The sequence below is a fragment of the Galeopterus variegatus genome, unplaced genomic scaffold (assembly GCF_000696425.1).
Source record: "Galeopterus variegatus unplaced genomic scaffold, G_variegatus-3.0.2 Scaffold7345, whole genome shotgun sequence".
NCBI lineage: Eukaryota > Metazoa > Chordata > Mammalia > Dermoptera > Cynocephalidae > Galeopterus > Galeopterus variegatus.
In genome coordinates, this window is record NW_007733456.1 from 2,216 (window position 1) to 11,920 (window position 9,705).

At 35.6% G+C, this 9,705-nt stretch overlaps 1 long non-coding RNA gene across 1 annotated transcript in view; it reads left to right on the top strand.

Moving 5' to 3' along the window:
* The first annotated feature begins 4,200 nt into the window (after positions 1-4,200).
* LOC103607339 overlaps positions 4,201-9,705 on the top strand; it is a 15,860-nt gene continuing 10,355 nt past the window's right edge. The window contains exon 1 of the long non-coding RNA XR_551959.1: positions 4,201-4,344. This is a non-coding gene — a long non-coding RNA (uncharacterized LOC103607339). The remainder of the gene's footprint in view (positions 4,345-9,705) is intronic.

A 9,705-nucleotide genomic window follows, 5' to 3' on the forward strand; every position in this document is an offset into this window, starting at 1 on the left:
AAAAAAAAAAAAAAAAAAAAAAAAAAAAAAAAAAAAAAAAAAAGAAAGAAAGAAATAGACCATATCTGTTAAATAAATTGAATCATGATAATGAAACCAAGGTCAAGGTTCAAATCCCCATACCAGCCAGCCACCAGAACTTAATTAATTAATTAATTGAATCAATAATTAATTGCCTTCCAAAACAGAAAGGATCTAAAACTTTTATGAAAGAAATTGTGGCTATTTTCTACAATCTCTTTCAGAAGATAGAAGCAAAGGGAATACTTCCTAACTCATTTTCTGAGGCCAGTATTACTCTACAACCAAAGACATTACAAGAAAAGAAAACTACAGACCAATATCTCTCGTGAACATAGATGCAAAAATCCTCACAAAACATTATCACGTTGACTACAACAATGTATAAAAAGAATTATACATCACTACCAAATGGGATTTATCCCAGGTATATAAGGCTAATTCAGCAGTGGAAAATCAACTAATGTAATTTACCACATCAGCAAGCTAAAGAAGATAATCGTGATCAATATTAACAGATGCAGAGAAAGTATTTGACAAAATCCAACACCCATTCTTAATAACAATTCTCAGTAAACTTGAAATAAAGAGGAACTTCCTCAGTTTGGTAAATATCTACAAGAAACAACTAACACCATACCTAATGGTGAGATCTCAAAGCTTTCTCACTGAGATCAGCAACAAGGGAAAGATATCCCCTCTCACCATTGCTTTTCAGCATCAGAGTTGAATGCAATAAGACAAGAAAAGGAAATAAAACATATATGGGCTGTAAAGGAAGAAATAAAACTGTGTTTGTAGATGACATGATTGCCTACATAGAAAATCCTAAAGAATTGACCAATAAACTGCAACTAATAAGTGATGACAGCAACATTACAGAATACAAGGTTAGCGTACAAAAGTCGATTGCTTTCTTATTTACCAGTAATGAACAAATGGAATTTGAAATTAAGAACACAATACCATTTACGTTAGTACCCCCCCAAATTAAATACTTAGGTATAAATCTAATCAAATATTCACATGATCTATATGAGCAAAACTACAAAACACTGAGGAAAGAATCAAAGAAGAACTGAATAAATGGAGGGGTATCCCATGACAGTTCTTTCCAACTTCATCTATAGATTGAATGCAATCCCAATCAAAATACCAGCAAGGTATTTTGTGGATGTTAAAAAAACTAATACTGAAGTTTATATGGTGAGGTAAAAGACCCAGAAACAGCTTACACAATATTGAAAGAGAAGTTGGAGGACTGACACTACATGACTTCAAGACTTACTATAAAGCTATAGTAATCAAGACAGTGTGGTTTTGATGAAAGAATAAACATAGACTAGTGGAACAGAATAGAGAAACTATAAATGTAAAGAAATGAAGAACATCAGAGAAGGAATAGTTAGAGGTAAAATATGAACTTTTAGTTTCTTAATCTGAATTGATCTAACAGGTAATAGTTTGTTCAAAATAATCATAGCAACAATATATTCAATGATTATAAAAAGAAATGAATGGCAGAAATGATATAAAGGACATTGTATGACTATATTTATGACTAAATAATAAACATAGTCAACTGACCTTTGACAAAGGAGCAAAGGCAGTACAATGGAGAAAAGACAGTCTTTTCAACAAATGATGCTGGAACAACTAGACATCCATATTCCTAAACATGAAACTAGACACATACCTTACATGCTTCGCAAAAATTAACTCAAAATGGATCATAGACCTAAACATAAATGCAAAACAAAACTCCTAGAAGATACCACAGGAAAAAATCTAGGTTACCCTGGGTATGAAGATGACTTTTTAGGTACAACATGATCAATGAAAGAAATAATAAGCTGGACTTCATTAAAATTAAAAACTTTATTTTATGAGAAAAAAGAATAGAAACCAGAATAAAAACTTAAACGTGCTATACCATGTTTACTGTAACCTCTCATGCTGGATATCAAGGGCAAGCAATCATTAATCTTCTTAAGTATGTTTAATAATGTATTTTTATTATGTTAAACTAGCATAACTATGCTCAAATCTAAATTATCTATACATGAGCAGTTCTTAGTTTAAAAATGTACTCAAAATATATCTGCTCTTCTGACTTCTAAAAAGTACATATCCTATATCAAACTCTTTTTATAGAAGATGCAATGTAGAGATCTCTGAAAAAAAATGGAAAAGTACAGCCACTGTCTTGTGGAAGGTTGAGAAACATTGCTGATTAGGGACAAACCTCAAGATATTTACAAGAGAATGTCTTCTCACTATGATGACCACCTAAAAAACAGAAACGGTGTTTTTAAAAGAAGGGATTATCAATCTGTAGCCCTGGCCACATGTGGCACATACAGCACACGTCACACATGAGATGGCATGGCATCACTGGAAACATGAAACTGAGAATGGCGAGGTTGGTGAGTGGACAAAATGCAGCAAATTTAGAACTCTAGAGAAGATGAACTATTTATTGCCTATGTCCTACTCATCCTTTATAACTCTTCAAGTCAGTTTTCACACATTCGGAGCCTAGACAAATGTCAAATCATTGCTTCGTTTAGTAAATATGTATTGATTACCTCTTATGTGGAGGCCCTGTGCACACTGATCCTGTCTTCTTAACACCATGGATTGAGCTATAGAGGATTTCAGGATTGAAACAAATTACTTATGCTACCAGCAAAACACTAAAAATGAAAAATTAATATTAGGATTTTCTTTTTAGCAAAACATTATTTCCAAAGAATATACACTGTTTTGCTTAGACACTCAGGAAATACAGAACTTGTTAAAAAAAAAAGATATTTTAAACTTTAAAAAATTAAAATGATCTGTGAAAGACACTCTCAAGAAAATGAGAAGGCAAGCCACAGACTGTGAGAAAATATTTGCAAAAAGTCTGATAGAGAATTGTTATCTAAAATATACAACAAACTCAACAATAAGAAAACAAAAAACCCGATTAAAAAATGGGCAAAAGACCTGAACTGATACCTCATCAAAAAAGGTACACAGATGACAAAATAAGCACAAGAATTATTGCAAATTAAAACAACAATGAAATACCATTACATAGCTATTAAAATGGCCAAAATCCAAAAGACTGATAACATCAAATATTGCCAAGGATATAGAGTAATAGGAACTCTCATGCATTTCTGGTGGGAATGTAAAATGGTACAGACAGTTTGGCAGTATCTTACAAAACTAAACATACTCTTACCATACAGCCCAGCAATTGTGCTCCTTGATATTTGCCCAAATGAGTTGAAAACATGTCCACACAAAAACTAGCTGTTTACAGCAGCTTTAGTCGTAATTGCCAAAACTTGGAAGCAACCAAAATGTCTTTCAGTAGTTGAATGGATAAATAAACTGCGGTACATCCAGACAATGGAAAATTATTCAGTGCTAAAAAGAAATGAGCTATCAAGCCATGAAAAGACATGAGGAAACTTTAAGTGAAAGAAGCCAATCTGAAAAGACTACACACCATATGATTCCAACTATATGACATTCTGGAAAAAGCGAATTGTGGAGGCAGCAAAAAAAAAAAAAAAATCAGTGGTTGCCAGGGCCTAAGGAGGAGGGAATCATGAATAGGTGAAGCACAGAGGATTTTAAGGGCAGTGAAACTATTCTGTATGATACTATAATGGTGGATACATGTCATTGTACATTTGCCCAAACCCACAAAATGTACACCACCAAGAGTGAACCCTAATGTAAACTATGGACGCTGGGTGATAATGTGTTAGTGTAGGGTCATCAGTTGTAACAATTGTACCACTCTGGTGCAGGATATTGATGGGAAGGCTGTGGGTATGTGGAAGCTGTGGGTGGGTGTGAGTATATGGGAAATCTCTGACTTTCTGCTCAATTTTACATGAACCTAAAAGTGCTCTAAAAACTAAAGTCTTTAAAAAAAAACAATTTAGATTTTTTCAAAAAGAAACCTTCCACTGCTGATTGAATACATTGTCTCCCTTCCCTTCCCCCATTTTTGTAAGATTAAGATGGGACAATTTGAAGTTTAGTTGATTCCTTATGCTGAAGTACAAGTGAGATGTGCCTTTGATACTTTTATTCCAATTTGTACAATATATTCCCATGGATTTCATTTATAAAAAATAAAATTTGTGTTTCACTTTTATACAGATGAAATACAATAAAAATCAAGATGACAGCACTATTTCCACAGTGAGTCAAGTGACTGATGTAAAACATGTTATGACACAAAATATTGATACAATTTTGGAAAGAGAAGAAACACTGAATATATTCCTTGGTAGAACAGATGATCTCCAAACAACTGTAAGTGATTGACACCTTTGTCAATGTCCAAACTCCTCTTAGTCATAGGATTACTGCCCTTGAGACAAATTGCCAAAAGCAAAAATATGTCAGCAATCTATGGCTTTATCAAAACATTCCTGGAATGCAACTAAAATATTAAAAGAGTAATTATAAAACAATCCAAATAAAGAAACCCATTAAATTAGGAGGTGCTTATTTACATAATAAAAGGATTTCTTACATTAAGAAATATACAGATTGGTCAACAAATAAATTGCGAGGAAGAAAAGAGAATTTATAAAAAATGGACTTAAAGGGCCGGCCCGGTGGCGCACTGGATAGTGCGCCGCTTGGGAAGCACGGCGGCGCTCCCGCCCGAGGGTTCGGATCCCACATACAGACCGGTTCCCGCTCACTGGCTGAGCGAGGTGCGGGCGCAACACCAAGGGTTGCGATCCCGTTGCCGGTCCCCGGTCCGGTACGGGGGCAACACTGAGGGTTGCGATCCGTTGCCGGTCACGGAAAAAGACAAAAGACAAAAAAAAAAAAAAATGGACTTAAAAAGCATACTGATTGCAATACATGGCCCTTATTTGGATTTTGATTAATACAAACTATAAAAATGAAAATTTATAACTGTCAGAAAATTGTATATTTGAATTCTAGCTGGATATTAGATAAAACTTAAGAATTATTAATTTTTTAGGTTTAATAGTGGTACTGTAGTTACGTTTTTAAAAGTGTCATTACTTATTAGACTTTAAAATGTTCATTGTCAAGATAATATTATGTCTGGCATTTGCTTCAGAATAACTGAGGATCAGGAGAGAAGGAAAACATTGTATAAATGAAACAAAATTGGCCATGAATTGATTATTGTTAAAAGTGGATGTTGAGTATATAGGGGTCATTATATCATTCTGCCAACTTCTGTATGTGTTTGAAACTCTCAATCTGAAAATAGTTTGAAAACTAATTTGGATAGTTCCCTTAGAATATTTTCAATTTTATTTTTACACATCTTTTCTAGAAACACAGCCACAATATAAAGCAAAATATGCTTATACCTAGTTCTATTGATTCTACCTCCTAAATCTTTGTTTTTCTTTCTTTCACTTAAAAAAAAACTTATTAAGGTGTTACTTACATTTAATAATAGTCACCTATTTAAATGTAGCATTTGATGAATTTGGTAGTTATGTAAGTGTGTAACAACAGTTAAGATGTAAAATAGTTTTTTTCATCCTAAAATCTTCCTCATGCCCTTTGAATTGACTCTTCCCCCACCTCTGACCCCAGCCAACCACTGATCCACTTTCTGTCACTATAGTTTTGCCTTTTCTAGGATTTCATATAAATAGAATCATACAGTACATAGGCTTTTTTTTTTTTTGTCTTTTGTCTTTTTCCATGTCCGGCAACGGATCGCAACCCTCAGTGTTGCCCCCGTACTGGACTGGGGACCGGCAACGGGATCGCAACCCTCGGCGTTGCTCCCACGCTTCGCTCAGCCAGTGAGCGGGAACCGGTCTGTATGTGGGATCCAAACCCTCGGGTGGGATCGCCGCCACGCTTCCCAAGCGGCACACTATCCAGTGCGCCACCGGGCCGGCCCTCAGTACATAGGCTTTTGTGTTTAACTGCTTTCACTTTGCATAACGTTTTTTTTTTTTTTTTTGCCTTTTTGCCTTTTTGCCTTTTTTTGTGACCGGCAACGGATCGCAACAGTCAGTGTCACGCCCGTACCGGGCCGGGACCGGCAAGGGATCACAACCCTCGGTGTTGCTCCCGCGCCTCGCTCAGCCAGTGAGCGGCCGGTCTGTATGTGGGATCCGAACCCTCGGCGGGAGCGCCACCGCACTTCCCAAGCAGCGCACTGTAGCAGTGCGCCACCGGGCCAGCCCTTGCATAACATTTTTGATATTCATTCATGCCGTTAATTGTGTGTGTTAATATTTCATTCCTTTTTGTTGCTGAATAGTATTCCACAGAACGGCTAAATCTTTTTTTTTTTTTTTTTTTTTTTTTTTTTTTTTTTTGCAACAGATCGCAACCCTCAGTGTTGCCCCCGTACCGGACCGGGGACCGGCGACGGGATCGCAAGCCTCGGCGTTGCTCCCGCGCCTCGCTCAGCCAGTGAGCGGGAGCCGGTCTGTACGTGGGATCCGAACCCTCGGACGGGAGCGCCGCCGCACTTCCCAAGCTGCGCACTATCCAGTGCGCCACCGGGCCGGCCCACGGCTAAATCTTTTTTAAATTCCCCATCTGCCCATCCCCATGCCACTCACTGTCTCACCCCTAGTGCTCCCGTGCACGCTCTCTCTCTCTCACTCTCTCCCCGCCCCCCCCCTTCCTCCAACTGTGGTAATCCCCAGATTTTATAATTCTCCATATCTTTAGTTCTACTTTACTCCAGTTGATCTCCACACTGGCACCAGAGTGATCCTTTAAAATGTAAGTGTGATTACCTTTGGCCTTCTTAAAACCCTTTTGTGGTACCCCTTTGTCCACACAGGGTAGAGTCCACCCTCCCCAACATAGTAGCCAGTCATACCACCCAGAGGTCGATGGCTTGCTGTTTATAAATCTCAAAAAATACCAAACTATTTGTAATTCTCCAAATTACACGTTGCATTTTTTCATACCTTTACACATGCTGTTCCTTCTCTTTTCCCTTGCCCTGGAAAACTTCTACTCATCCATCAAAACCCAACTCACATGTCATCTCCTAATTGCCCATGCTGTTTGTTACTCTCCCCTGTCTGCCATATCTGCATCTTTTACTTATTGATTTATTCAACAAATATTTTTCAGATATTTTTTATCTTAAAGGCACTATATTACTAACTAAGAATATGATGTTGAATATGATAGCCACAACCTCAACACTTAATAAGCATTTGATGTTAATTAAATGAAATTCTATTTATTTGAACATAGCAATCCTCTACATTATTTTTGCAGCAGGAGAAAGATAAGGTCACATCAATTTATTAATCTGGGCTGGCCAGTTAACTTACTCAGTGGAGCGTGGTGCTGATAACACCAAGGTCAAGGGTTTGGATCCCCGTACTGGCCACAAACAAACAAACAAAAATTATATAATCTACAAATAAGAATTAATAATGTAAATCATTATCTAGGATTGCAATTGTACTTTATAAAAGTTATAATGGAAGAGTGCAGATAATAGTATCTAAATCATTTAGATTCTTCTATATTAATTAATAAACATTCTTTGGGGGCCTATTAGATACAAGATATTATGCTGGTCATCTTCAAGAATAACAATAAAATAAGATATTTGTCACAATTTAACCTACTTCAGGAGATAGATCTGTATAAACCTAACTGCAATATAAAGTATGTGTTAAGTGTCATAATAGATGGGTAAAGTATAATAGCAAAGCAGTGGAGTACAAAGTATTCTTAACAAAGTCTTTTAGAATTACAGTCATAAAGTTCCATGATGAATATTGCCTCATTCCGTTGTGTTAGGAAGCATGTATGATATTTAAATACTATGTGTTTGGGGCCGGCCCGTGGCTCACTTGGGAGTGTGTGGTGCTGATAACACCAAGGCCACAAGTTCGGATCCCTACATAGGGATGGCCGGTTAGTTCACTTGGGAGAGTGTGGTGCTGACAACACCAAGTCAAGGGTTAAGAGCCCCTTACCAGTCATCTTTTAAATAAATAAATACTTTGTGTGTCAGAGAAAATAGGAATTCTGAGAGTTAAACTATTTTATTATGAGAGATTTATTTCAAGCATATGAAAAAGTTTTGAGAATAATATACCTACTACCCTTGTAATCATCACCCTACTTTATTGGGCCTTAATATTTTGCTTTATTTGATTTGTCTCTTTGTTTTTAAAGAAATACAATTATAGATATAATTTAAGTATCCTGTATACCCTTCCCAAGCCCGTTCCATGCCCTCAGCAGAAGAACTATCATGAATTTTATATAAATCATTTTTATGAATGTTTTGATTCCTCTGCTCTATTTGTATATGTTGATAAAGAATATATAATATTGGTTTGCATTTTTTTTTGCTTTGTATTTATGACATTATAATGTACATATCCTCTGGAATTTGAGTTTTTAGTTCAACATTATCTTTTTAAAAATGTATTCATTTTGATAGTTAACTCTAATTTATCAACCTATCTTCATATACCATATCACTACTATTTTAAAAAATACAATGTACTTATACTTTCTCATTTTAATAAATATTAATGTAGATTCCAGTTTTTCTTTATTATGAACAATAATGCATTGAATACCACTGTACATGTCTGTTGTGCACTTTGCAAAAATGTTTCTAGGACAGTGGTCTACAGATTTTTTTGATCATGCATACTTCTTCATAAAATATTCTTGAGAATACATTTAAATATATGTATAAATTATATATGTTCTTCTATAATGTTATATATTATAAAACAGAGAAAATAGAAATTAAAAGAATGGAATGAAGATTAAATAAAATGTTAAATAATTTTTTTTCTTCAGAAAATAAAAACCGTCTGTTCTCATTAAGAAGAATAATACGGGCTGGCTGGTTAGCTCAGTTGGTTAGAGCACAGCCGTGTTACACCAAGGTCAAGGGTTCAGATCCTCATACTTGCCAGTCACAAAAATAAAGGAAAAAAAAAGAATAATGATAATAATGTATTTTAGTGATAATAATGTGATTAAAAATCAAATCTGATTACACATCACTATTTTTTTATCCTCTAAATATGGCAGATAAAGTATTCATATTGAGGTATATATATCGTCCTTCACCATTTTCTTGTTGTTTATGTTTGCCTTATTAGTATTCTTTTTAAGCCACATGTCCACTTTTTAGTTTTGTTAAAACTAAGTAATAGTACCCATAAACTCACTTAACCATATGCATGTAAAGTACAGAATTGTAATACACTAAAACTAGATGAATAAAGGAGTATGCAGAAGTCAACTCTTTAGTGTTGTGGAATTTCCACTCTTACCCAAAAACACCATAACTTTCATGATACATACCATCTCACATGCAGACCTAGAGAAGGTATTAGTGCTTATCTGTATGTTAAGTATTAATACATTTTCATTTCCTTTTTATTTTTAGATTAAAATAAACAAATAAAGATTCTAATATTATTTTCCTTCTCTCTAATAAATCATCTTATGCAACCCACTGGTGTGCTTGCACCCAACTTTGGAGACCTTCACTCTACAATATATACATTGTAATAGAATTACTGAATCTTAAAAGATGTGCATCTCTGGGGCCGGCCCAGTGGCGCACTGGATAGTGCGCCGCTTAGGAGGCGCGGCAGCGCCGCCGCCCGAGGGTTCGGATCCCACATACAGACCGGCTCCCGCTCA